This window comes from Leptonychotes weddellii, chromosome 7, assembly GCF_054177405.1.
Source record: "Leptonychotes weddellii isolate Sample4059 chromosome 7, ASM5417740v2, whole genome shotgun sequence".
Taxonomy (NCBI): Eukaryota; Metazoa; Chordata; class Mammalia; order Carnivora; family Phocidae; genus Leptonychotes; species Leptonychotes weddellii.
Genome location: NC_138375.1, coordinates 52,846,489 through 52,859,820, shown reverse-complemented (window position 1 = coordinate 52,859,820; position 13,332 = coordinate 52,846,489). Strand labels below are relative to the sequence as shown.

The window sequence follows — 13,332 nt, the reverse complement described above, 5'->3', positions numbered from 1 at the left end:
CACCCAGGAGCCCCCAAAATAATAAATAATAAAATGTTTTAAAAAGTAAACTAATGTTGGGCACCTGGGCGGCTCAGTTGGTTAAGCGACTGCCTTTGCTCAGGTCAGGATCCCGGAGTCCCAGGATCGAGTCCCACATCGGGCTCCCTGCTCAGCGGGGAGTCTGCTTCTCCCTCTGACCCTCTCCCCTCTCATGCTGTTTCTCTCTCTCTCAAATAAATAAATAAATAAATAAAATCTTTAAAAAAAAAAGTAAACTAATGTTTTAAAAAGTAAACTAAAAAGTAATACACCTCAGAATGTTTATTATTGTAATTACAGTAGGAATTACACTGAATAATTTTTTAAGTGGGGGGGGGTGGCGACAACATTTCTGAACTTCTGGAACTGAGAGGGCCCTTGCAAACAGATTAAGTGCTCCGGTCTTTCCCTGGTTTGCATGCCAAGCCAAAAGAGGTGATTAGCAGGCTTAAACTACTGGTTTCTAATCAGAAAGTTAAAAAAAAAAAAATCCTTTGTCAAAGAGAACAGGAACAAAGGGCCAGTAGGCCCAGGGGTTATACAATAAAAGCTGGATCATGCTGTGTAAAAAGGCCCCTCCATCTCCTCCTAACACCAGGGTCTTCATGATGTTGGAGGGCTATTGTACTGTATTGATAACACATCATTCAGTGTGGCCTGGCCCCTCACTAAGGCGGGCAGCGCCCCTGCTCGTAAGCAGGACATTTAGGAGACAAATTTCAGGAGTCATTAGCAATTGCATCTCAACTGTTCCCATACACTTGCCTCTCCTTCCCACACAATCCTGCTTCTCTCTCTCTTTCTCTCCAGTGAGTAAGGATACTGGGAATACTGGAGAACAAGACTCCTTCTGAAAAGACCTCTGCGTTCACTTTTCCAAACAGCTATAGTGTCTACGAGGGCAGGGGCCAAAGAGGGAAATAGGAGAGGAGGTCGTGGTGGGGGGGAGGGCCCTGGGTGCGGCCCCCGGGAGCTGACAAGGGACCATGTGCCCCGTGGGTCATCACAACCCCACCTCCTCCACAACCCCCGGCCACGCTGCCCACCAACTGCTAAGCAATACCTCCCGGCCCCACTGCCCTGCAGAGGAGGGTCTGTGGGCTCTGGCTGCCTGTGGACTCTAGGAAGGAGGCAGAAACTTCCTCCAGTGCCTGGATTCCAGTCCCTGCACCCTGGAGAGTGCGAGAGCTTAACTAATTCTCAAATCAGGACACATACACAAAACCCTCTGAGAAGCGGTGGAGGACTCAATGAGTGTTAGCCATGTTCCATCAACGCGAGCCAATGACCTCCAGGAGACAATGCGGCAGTGACAAGCACTGAGCCCTGGATGGAAACCCAACCCTCGTGCCAACTTGCTGTGTGACCCTGACAAATCCCCTGATCTCTCCGGGCCTCAGCTGCCTCCTGTGGAAAGTGAGGGCAAGTGAAACAGTAAATGCACGTAAAATTCCTCGGTACCTGGCGGCTGTCACAACCTCCGGGAAGTTTCCCCAGCACCCAGCGAGATTTTTGAACTTTATTATTTTTGAATCTAAAATCCTGACCAAATGAGAGCACAGCATTGCCCTCCTCCTAGAGGCAAATCAAGTGTAATTTGGGGAGATGAGAGAGAAAGGGAGTAGATCCAGAAATAATATCCTTATGAAAAAAGCATGGAAGAGACTCAGTAATGACCCACAATCTTATAATACCTGACTCCCCCATGACATTGCAGCCAACGCCTGAAGGATTCTGACACAGCCCACATTAACTAGAACTGGACGCTCCCCTTTTATCAACTCAAGAAGCATTTGCTGAGGGCAGGCTGTGCACGGAGCCCTCAGAGGCTCTGCCCTGCCCCTACAACTCAGCCTCTCCTTTCTCTTCAAAGAACCAAGGAAGGTTCTGACCCTACTCTGGATTGAGAGCACATTGCCCTTACCCTGACCTCACGCATCAAGAGGTCAGGCTGTCTCCTGTGCTGAGGTCCCCTGCAGCCACAGCAGTCTGGGCTAACCCTAGAGTCCCCTCGGGTACCCCCACCTCCCCGCCCACCACACGCACACAGATAAGCAAGCTCAGAGGAGGGACCCTGGGCTTGTAAAGCAGGTTTCGTGGTGCTCCAACGAAGAATAAGGAACTGCAGCTTGTTTCTCAGAGACAGGTGACGGGCAGCATTCTGAGACCATAGGCAGCTGGCTCTCTCCTCACCGACATGATTAAGACAGCCTGTGTGATGCCCGTTGGGTCAACAGTTACCGGTTTGGCAAACAGCAATATGGAACCTTGCGCAGAAAATCACGGTAGCTGATGCTGGGAAACTCCGGGGGAAAGGACTCGTGGGAGTTCCACGGTCCAATAGCTCTATTCTTTAGTGCCTCCTGACAAGGGGGAGGCTTGTGCATTCTAGCGGCCCTGGGTGTGGGGTCGGGTGGAGCTGGCAAACTGTCCTTGAGTCTTTTCTTCCACATCAGGGGGTCTTCCTGAACGGCAGACGGAGAGCTGGGCTTCCGCAGGAGATGCCTCAACCCCACACAGGTGGGCTGTGCTCCCAGCCACTCAGAGCCCTGGGCTCTCTCTGGGTCCAACGCTTGCCCTCCGGCTCCAAAACCTGACCTAGGACTTCAGACTGACCAAGAGAGGAGTCAGGAGGTATCTGTTCATCACCCTTTATTCTGTGACTTTCCCGTTGCCTCTCAGCTGCCTTCGGGGGTATCCCCTCGTTTGCTAGTACCGATCATGTACAAGACGTGGTGCTGGGCCCGGGAGACTGACAGGACACTACACCATTCGGTGGAGAACACAGACATGAAAAGGATGATGGCTCTGTGGTGGATGCATATGAGGAAGGGGCACAGCAGGGGCCCTTCCCCGAGCTGGGACAAGGCAGGCTCACGCAAGAGGAGACCTTGAAGCTGGGGGTAGCAGCGCATGGAGGGGGTACACCAGCAGGCAGGGTGCACACTCAGTTCCTGCAAAGCAAGGAGAGCATCTCCTGGGGCAGGGAGGAGAGGGTTTCAAGTTTAAGGCATATTAGAATCGTCTGGGTAGCATATCTAAAATGCAGATTCCAATAAATAAAAATAAAATAAAGATGCAGAATTCTGGAAGCCCCACTGAGATTGTAATTCAGTGTTTTTCAGGTGGGGGCCCAGGAATCTGTTTTATGAGCTCCCTGGGGGAGTCTAAGGCAGGAAGTCTATGGACCACACTCTGAGAAACCCTGCTTTGAAGGAATGGGAAAAAAAAAAAGCCATTTGTGGCTTTGATGGAATATTGGTTTATTTTCCTGGAATGTTCCCAAAGGGACTTTGGACAGCTCACTAATGATTCGTTCTTCAGTCATTTTACACAGACAGACATACCAACATCAAACAAACTGGAAATGAACCCCAGGAGAGTGTCAGGAGCCCCATTCACATGGACGGCTGTCACTGTGTTCCATGGGATGACTGGGCATTATCATCTCAGGAATGTGTCGGGGCAAGGTCCACACTTATGCCAAAAGGCTGTCCATAGGTGAACCAGGGCCCAGCAAGCGGTGATGGGAAAGCCTTCTGGAATCTGGCCACACCTCCTCGCCAACCCTATGCCAGGAAAGGCAAGGCAGTCTACGGACGTCTTACAGACTTTCTCTACAGCCCGCAGCTGGCTCCCTGCCCCTCCTGTCCTGGGTCCTCCACCGGGAGCCCGGTCTCTGCTACCCCAGTGGCCACCCCACTCAGGCTCCTCCTGGCTTGGACCCAGCGTCTCATGTGGGGACTCTGCCTCCACCAGCCTAAGCCTTGGCCGTAGGCATTGTTTCTGCTGGTAGCCTCATGGCAATATTCTTCCCTACTCAGAGCTAGTTCCAGGGAGTCCGCCATTTATTTCGCTGGCTCAAGCCCCTGCCTGGGAAGCTTATGGGGATAACCCTACACCTCCTTGTCTTGCTCTTGCCACTGTTCTCTGAGGGCTGGAACCCTGCCTTTGTGATCTCTGCCAAGTGCCTGCTGGGCCACCTCCTCATTATGTGTTAGAGCCACAGGCACTAGCCTCCCAAGAATTCCCACCTTCCAACCGCCCCATGTCCCCAAGGGCCATGTTCTGCCACCCTGGGGACTTCCCACAGAGCCCGCATCTGCTCTGGCCCAGCTGCTGAATACCCTACAATCTCAAGACCTGCCTTTTCTCAGCAGGTGTGATCCCCTTTGAACTGACCTTCACACCCCATCCAGCTTCACTCCCTTATTGCACGTGGAGCTCTGGGAACAGGCTGAGAAACTCTTTTCCCCGGACAGTGTTTATGACCGGTTGTAAGAATCTGCTGTTTACTGATATCACAAATACGTGGTGTGCCCAACATCATAGCTTCGTAAGAGGCAGTCAGCCACAGAACAAAAACAAAATATTAAAACAAACAGAAAAACCAGGGCTACGCAGTAATAAGTCCTATTGAATGGTCTAGCCAGTGCTACTCAAACATCAACATGCTTATGGACCACCGGGATCTTGTTAAAATGCAGTTTCTGCTGCTTGCTTTGGCAGCACATATACTAAAATTGGAACAATACAGAGATTAGCGTGGCCCCTGTGCAAGGAGGACCCACACATTCACGAAGCATTCCATATTAAAAAAAAAAAAAAAACACCACCACCACCAAAAATGGTTTCTGATTCAGTGGGCCTGGGGTGGAATCTGAGATTCTGCATTTTTAACAAGCTCCCAGGCAATGCTCATGTGCTGGTCCACAGCCCACGCTTCCAGCAGCAAGAGGGTAGGGATCACACTAATGAGTGGGAGTTTGCCACACAGGAGTGAGGCCAGGAGCAGGGCCCAGAATCGAACATGTGCTCAGATACAGGAACCACTAAGTCCTACTCATTGCCCCAGAATCAGAACAATTGACTTAGAAGTTCTGAGAAAGAATGACCTAGGGATGGCCAACTGCCTACAGACTCTCCTGGGCATGGCAGCTGCTGTGGTTGGTACCACATGATCCCTGACTCTTATCATAGTTTCTGGTACCAGGTGAGTCCAATTCAAGGTCAGCTCTGTGATTTTTCCAAATCAGCACTGAATTTTCGGACACTGAGTTAACTGTGGTTGCTGGGCTGAAGGGTTATGAGACAGGCTGGGGCCATGCAGGAGGATAAGGGTCACCTAAGGCTGTGATAATGTCTTAACTGTTAACATTTTTGAGTACTGAGTCTGGGCCTTGCAGTCTGCTAAGTGCCTTACATGGAAGGATCCATGCTGCAATTCTCACAATAACCCTTCAAACTGGGTAGCCATTTAAGAGCAGGAGCTCTGGAACCAGACAGCCTGAGACTGAATCCCAGCTTTGCCACTTTCTAGCTGTGTGACCTTAGGCAAATTACTTAGCCCCTCCATGCCTCAACTTCCCCCTCTGTAGATGGGGTTACAGCACCTCCCTCAGACGGTCGGGTGAATAAATATAAAACAGTGCGGCACTTAGTGCTCAATAAAAATCTTGGCTATTCTTTTAGCCTTATTTGTATGAGGCAAGGAAACTGAGGCTCAACGAGATTAAGCAGCTTGCCCAAGTTTACACAGCAAGTTAGAGGCAGAACTGATTGGAAACAAAGTTCGCGAATTTATGAACAAATTCTAGATCTGCTGTAAGTAGGTTTCGGGAGGTAGCAGAAACCTCTGGTGGCCTCCAGCTGCAGTCCCACCTGCCCAGCAGTGAGGGCTCCTATTCCCTTCCTTAGATTCCTATGAAATCTCAGCTCACAGCAGCAGCTTCTTCCCAGAACCATCTGGTACAGGCTTTTCCTGCTTTTGACTAGGAGAGACTTGACTTAAGGTAGATCACTTCCAGGCAGGAGCAGGGAGGGACAGGGTGGATGAGGGAAGACCTCGTGAAGTAGGTGGCATCGCCTGTGGCCTGTGAGGGAGGTGGGGCGTCCACGGATACAGGCGGGGCTGGGACCCGGGCCCACACGGGGAGAATGGCAAAGGGCAGGGCCTGTCTGGGGGCTGCCACTAACCCAGGTGGACCATACGCAGAGGACCAATCAAGGGAGCTCAGGAACCGCAGCTGACAATGACTGGCACCTACGTGCTACTGGCACTCTGCAAAGTATTTTAGATAAACTTATTAAAATTGGATGAAGTGTGGTTATATAAGAGGACCTTTTGTTTCTTATACACACACATATAGACAAACACTGAAGTATTTAGTGGCAAAGAGACACGATGTCCAACTTAAGAGTAATAACCAACTTACTTTTTTTTTTTTTAAGTAGGCTCCATGCCCAGCGTGGAGCCCAACATGGGGCTTGAACTCACGACCCTGAGTTCAAGACCTGAGCTGAGACCAACAGACTGAGCCACCCAGGCGCCCCTATAACCAACTTACTCTTAAATGGTTTATCTATGTAATGGTTTCATATGATTACATAGGTTTGTATAATATGCACACATATATAGACTCACATACTCACACATAGGGAAAATAAGAGACTATAAGGTAAATGCGTAACATGCAAAAACTGGTAAACCCGGGCAAAGGGTATATGGAAATTTCTTATATTTTTGCAATTTTCCTGTAAGTTTAAAATTATATCAAAATTTAAAAGCTACCAAAAGATGCATGGGAAAGATACAAAAAAAATAAAATCTTTAAAAATAGTATGAGGTCAATAGTACTATTACCCCCATCTTATTAATGAGGAAAGGGGGGCAAAGCATGAGAGACATAGGAAATGAGGCAGGACCAGCTTTGAGAAGCTCTGACGGTCAGGCTCAGAAGGTTGTCCCTCAGCAAACTTGGGGGTGGGGGGAGGGCGGCTAAAGAGCGTGAGGAGAGGGGTGGTCAGCACTGGATTCTGCAAGACTGATCTGAAAGAAGGCCACAGGTTGGCTAGAAGGGAGAGACCTCTAGTTTGGTCTCTGTTTTCTAACAAGCCTCAGTAGGAATAAACAGAAAAGGAAGCAGGTGTTGGAGCCTATAAAAGAAAGGGTGGCAGAACTTGGCAGCCAGATGGGGGGAGGGAGGAATCCAGAGGATGGAAACAGGGGTGGCCTATGTGTAGTGGGGGAACTGGGTACATGGGTACCAGGCATGGAGGAATACCTACATTTTGCTGCATACCTTTTGGACCTTTAGAATTTGAACCATGCATGTTTTAGTCATTATGGGGGCACCTTCTCATGGGAATGGCAGAAAAGGCAAAGCTGTTTGAGACCAGGACTGGATTCAGGTTTAAATCTGTAGTAGAGTACAGGGTTTGTCTGGACCCAGAAACGATGTCCAGCAGGAAACTGGAAATGGGCACTTGAGGTTTCGCTAGACAAGATGTAGCAGGAAGTGTGGGGTACAGGACACTACTAGGGAAGAGCAACAGGAGATAAGACCACAAAATGCCCTCCCTTTCCTGGAGAAGAGTGATCGCCAATGGAGGAGGAGGGTCAACACCACCATTAGATGCCTGTGCACTGTTGGAGGGAATGTAAGTTGGTGCGGGCACTAGGAACAACAGTTTCGGGGGCGCCTAGGGGCTCAGTCAGTTAAGCATCTGCCTTCGGCTCAGGTCATGATCTCAGGGTCCTGGGATCCAGTGGCATTGGGCTGCTCAGTGGGGAATCTGCTTCTCCCTCTGCTGCTCCCCCTACTGGTGTGCGTGCATGCGCACGCTCTCTCACTCTCTCTCTCAAATAAATAAATAAATAAATAAATAAATAAATAAATGAATAAAATCTTAAAAAAAAAACAGTATGTAGGTTCCTCAAAAAATTAAAAATAGAACTACCATATGACCTAGCAATCCCACTTCTGGGTATTTATTTGAAGTAAATGAAAACACTAATTCAAAAATATATCTGCACCCCATGCTCACTGCACCATCATTTACAACAGCCAAGATATGGAAACAGCCTAAGTGGCCACTGATGAATGAATGAATGGGTAAAGAAAATGTGGTGTATATATACAATGGAATACTACTACCATTAAGAAGAATGAAATCTTGTGTTAACATGGCTGGACCTTGAGGGCATTATGCTAAGTGAAATAAGATAGAGAAAGATAAATATATATGATCTCAAATGTGGAATCCAAAAATAAAACAAAACAAAACAAGCTCACAGATACAGAGCACAGACTGGTGGTTGCTAGAGGCAGGAGGTATGGTGGGCAAAATGAGTGAAGGGGGTCAAAGAGTACAAACTTCCAGTTATAAAATAAATAAGTCCTGGGGATGTAATCTACAGCATGGTGACCATAGTTAACAATACTGCAACTGCCTACTTGAAAACTACTAACAGCAGATATTAAAAGTTCTCATCACAAGAAAAAAAACTCTACGTATTGAAGGATATTAACTGGACTTACTGTGATGATCATTTTGTAATATATACAAATACTGAATCATTATGTTGTACACCTAAAACTAAATTTACATGTCAATTATATCTCCACAAAATAAATAAAAATTAAAGAAAGACATCAGGAAAGGAGGAGGGTCAGCCAGGTTGTTGGATGCTACAGGGAGGTCGAGGAAGAGCTCATCATGGGGCTCCTGTGACCTTTCTGGAACTGTGATCAGAGGATGAGGTGGAGGAGGAGGAGGGTGAGTGCTGGAATATGAGTGGGGGCCAGTGGCTATGGAATTCCTCCATGTTCTTCAGAGGGAGGGGCATGAGGTGAGAGCACACAGACTGAACATTTATTCTTGGAGAGGGAATGCTTGAGCACATTGGAGAAAAATCCACAGATGCCTGACAAAAGGAAGAGATTTCTTTGATATGAGGCCCAAAAAGCAGGCCAGGTTGTGGCAGAGGCCAAAAGGATTCTAGTCCTGGTTGGGTTCAGGGGTTCTCAGCCTTAAGATGGCATCAAAATCACTTGAGGGTTCTTTTCACACACATGGAGTCTGGGTTCCACATAATCCATGGGTTCTGATTATGTTGACTGGGGCTGGGCCTGGAAATCTGCATTTGAGCCACTTAGGAGGTTCTGATGTATGCAGTCAACAGATGATGCCAGACGCAGGGGAAACCTGGCTCCCTGGCCAAAGTTAAGAAGAAACCCTGTTGGTTGCCACCACAGTGAGGACCACAATCTACTCACTGGAATTAAGACGACCTGTATGAAGAGGGAGACAGGGGATCATTAAAGATGTATCTTTTTTAAAGTTAAAAGCAAACCCAGTTTTTCTAATTATAGAATCTTTACAACTTTATGGCTTGACCTCTGATATCATTCACAAGGACTTATTTTCTGATACAGCATCCTCTTCATTTTCCTGATCTGTAATTATTTTATGTTTTTATTATTTGTCTGTAAGCTCCACGAGGGGCGACGTTAGCCTTTATTCACTGCTGAACCCCCTTCCTAGTACAGCTCCCACCAGGAACCAAATACACAAAGGTAGTGGCATCCTTTTTTTTCAGTTCTACCCAATGTACAATAGAAGTGGAAAGTAATTCATGCCCAGTTAGAGCCATTTTGGGCCTGAGATGACCCAAATGACTTCTAGTGAACCCAAAACAAACATCCTACAGGATGTTCTGCTGAGCAAGCAAGAATGCTGCAGACCAAGCCCATATGCTGGGCAGATACCAAGAGTCCAAGAGAACTTGATTCTTGCTAAGTCTTTTGTGTCAAAGTAGTAAGAGATGGAGCTCTCTTGAACACAGTCAGTAAGGAGGGTGAAGCAAAGATGCTGATCACCACCATGGACCAAGGAATTTGGTCAAGGACATTCATCCCTGGGGGGTGGATTTTGAAAAACCAACTCTACTCAAAAAAATAGCTCACTCACCCTGCTTCCTGAAGAGGGACATCTGCTAAAACAGGAGTAGAGCAAACACAAAAGTCTGGCCTCTCCAAACAGATCCCGAGCAACTGGAAGAAGTTGCCACTGCAGAAATCAGCATAGTGAAAGAGGCTCTGGTCTGAATTACCAGGAATAAGTCAGTGTTGCTCTCCCTGACCGCCTTGCCTGATCTACACGATGGTGAAGAACATGCATTTTGGGGGCGGGCAGACTGAATTTGAATCCCAGTTCTGTCACTTATTAGCTTACAATCGTGGGCAAGTTTTCAAACCCCTATGTATCACTTTCCCCATCAGCAGAATGGAGACGGTATCATTCTTACCTCATTGGGCTGCTATGAGAATTAAATTGGATAATGCATTAAAAGCCCACAGCTCAGAACCTCGCACAGTCTAAGGTCTTAATAAATGTTAGCTATTATTAGTTCTTACCCACAGGCTATGATCTATATGGTGACATTGTCTGCATGCCCCACTCTCTTGGAGTCTCAAGGACACAGAAGTGTGCATGAAATCCAGACGGGGTTCTGCTGAGGTCAGACAGAAGATGTGCTGGAGGCCCAACCCCTGGGCCTGCAACTCCACAGCAGCTTAGATCAATTTGTCCAAAACCGTTACTGCTACAATGGGAATTTAAAGATTTTCACATTAAAGTAAAGATGAGCCTAAATCTCTCTGAACCTTAACACGCCAGGAAAGAAATCACAAGACAGGTACAGCAAGATGACTGACATCCGCCAAAGATCTATTTCTCCCCTCCCACAACACTTTTTAAGTATTTCCTAAATCATCTTTAGTTTTAAAAACTTCTAGGGGGGTACTTTCATATAATCTCACTGAAACCTGTTTATAAAACCATATTGACCTATAGTCACGGTTCTCCAATCTGGGCTCTACCCTGGAAATCCCGTGCCCAGGCCATACCCTAGTCCAATTAAACCAGAATGTCTGGGAGTGGGCCAGACATGGGTACTTTTTGCACTCCCCTCCTGTGAGACTAATGTGCAACTGAACTTGAGAACCACTGACTGATCCTTTTGTCCCCCAGCTCCAAACACAACCTCCTATCCTCCGTTGTGGAAAGGAGATCAAAGGTTATTATTCCCCCATGGTAGAGCAATGGAGACTAGGGATCAGGGAAGGCAAGTGACTTGTTGCTCCAAAGAAGGGCCAGAAACAGAATCTAAAACTCCCAACTGGGGACATTCATTTCCTGACTCAGTGCACTCCTACTGCCTGCCAGCCACTGGGCTACCTAATAACCATGAATGCAGAACACACGGGTGGTCATGCTGTTCTACTACAGTGTAAGGTGCCATGGGGCCCAGGCAAGGCACAGGTGAAGGCCTTTCTAACCTTCGTGTGTGAGATGAACCTCAATGTAAAGAAGATGTCAAGCAATGGTGGGGTCTGGTGAAGGAAGTGTGAAGGTCCAGCTTGCACACTAAAAGTCTGGGGATGATACTAAAATGGTCATAAGCCAATGAAGACCATTTCAACTGGCTGCCCCTACCTGTGCTCAGAAGGTTCTTTAAATCTGGTCAGTTTTTGCCTGCAATCACTAACAAAATATCTTAGGTCATTCTGGCTGCAAACATTTGGCCAGTGGTTCTGAGACTTGAGGGGCAGGAGAGTCAAGTTTTGGATTTAGTAGGTGGGATGTGAGAATCTGCCTTTCTTTTTTTTCTCTTTTTAGGATTTTCTTTCTTTATTCAGGAGAGAGAGAGAGCACAAGCAGGGGGAGCTACAGAGGAGAGGGAGAAGCAGGCTCCCTGCTGAGCAGGGAGCCGGATGTGGGGCTCAATCCCAGGACCCCGGGATCATGACCTGAGCCGAAGGCAGCCGCTTAACCAACTGAGTCACCCAGGCGCCCCGAGAATCTGTGTTTCTAACAAGTTCCCAGAAGAAGCTGATGTGCTAGTCTGGGACCACATTTTGAGAACTTGGGCTGGGTGACCAGTAAGGAAGCTGGAGAAATACCCACGGTCTCCACTGCAGCTGGTAAATGTTTGTTTTATGTCAGCGATGGAAATAAAGCACTCAGGCTGGTTTAGAAACTCCCTGAACTGTTAAGATACCTTTCAGTAGTCTTGTCTAGCAAAGGTCCTTGTTTACTGGAAAGATGTTTACCTCTGAAGTATGATCAGTTTTCCCAGAAAAACAGGAAGAAAGTGGTTTATGTCCAAGAAATCTGGTACTCAAAATATATGAATTGAGCAGTAATTACATAATGATTGATAAAGCTATAAAATGTACTGAGGAGGGGCGCCTGGGTGGCTCAGCTTATTAAGCATCTGCCTTCGGCTCAGGTCGTGATCTCAGAGTCGCAAGATCAAGCCCCGCATCTGGCTCCCTGCTCAGTGGGGAGCCTGCTTTCTCCCTCTCCCTCTGCCCCTCCTCTCCACTTGTGCTCTCTCTCTCAAATGAATAAATAAAATCTTTAAAAAAATAAGATAAAATTTATTTATTCATTTGAGAGAGACAGAGAGAATGAGAGAGCACAGGAAGGGGGAGCTGCAGAGGAGAGGGAGAAACAGCTTCCCTGCTAAGCTGGGAGCCTAACGTGGGGCTCGATCCCAGGACCTGGAGATCATGGTCTGAGCCATAAAGGCAGATGCTTAACCACCTGAGCCACCCAACCACCCAAATAAATAAAATTTAAAAATAATAATAATAATAAAATGTACTGAGGAGGCCTTAATTCCTGCATTTAGAACTATCTGGAGAGTGGAACTTGAATATAATGACACACCTCTAATTCGGTTTTGGCTAACCCTATGAGGTATGTTCTAACATTCTCTTATTGCCAGTGAAGATACTGAGGCTCAGGAGGATTTAAGTAACTTAACCAAGCTCACAGAACTAGCCAGTGACAAAGCTGAGATATAAAATCTGAATTGTGGTCAAGGGGACCAGCAATGGACAATGTCTCCCTCAAGGGTTTGTGAGGATTCAGCGAGAAGAGGGACTTGCCTCTTCTACACACCTCCCCTGCACTCCCTAGGGCTGAAGTCGGACTGGGGGCAGGGGGCCCTGAAAGTTCCCAAGGGTGAAGGAGCCCAGCAACCCTTTCTCGGCAGAACAGCTCAGCATGGATGTCCTGGCTCAGTGCCACTGAGAAACAGATACAACTGTTTCCTCTGATCCTCTCCTGAGTATGGATATACAGATCCTATACATTTTTTTTTTAAGATTTTATTTATTTATTTATTTGACAGAGAGAGAGAGAGAGAGAACAAGCACAAGTAGGCAGAGTGGCAAGGCAGAGAGAAAGGGAGAAGCAGGTTCCCTGCTGAGCAGACAGCCCCCACTCAGGGCTCAATCCCAGGACCCTGGGATCATGACCTGAGCCAAAGGCAGACGCTTAACTGACTGAGCCACCCAGGCGCCCCTAGATTCTAGACATTCTGATGTAAAGAGAAGTCCCTCTGGCTTCCAGAATCCCCTGACTTCCTGCTTCCCTGTGCTTTATTTCACAACGGAGGAGAAAATACCAGATTTTGCCACCACTGGGCTTCAGGGCAGCCAAAGAACTAGGACAATG

General features: G+C 47.5%; 1 protein-coding gene and 1 pseudogene across 5 annotated transcripts in view; one reads left to right on the top strand and one right to left on the bottom strand.

Annotated features, from left to right (window-relative positions):
* Positions 1-13,332, bottom strand: part of WWC1 (WW and C2 domain containing 1) — a 147,912-nt gene that overhangs the window by 125,220 nt on the left and 9,360 nt on the right. The gene's annotated exons all lie outside the window — the stretch shown is intronic.
* On the top strand, positions 4,519-4,618 carry LOC115944777 (U6 spliceosomal RNA; annotated as a pseudogene).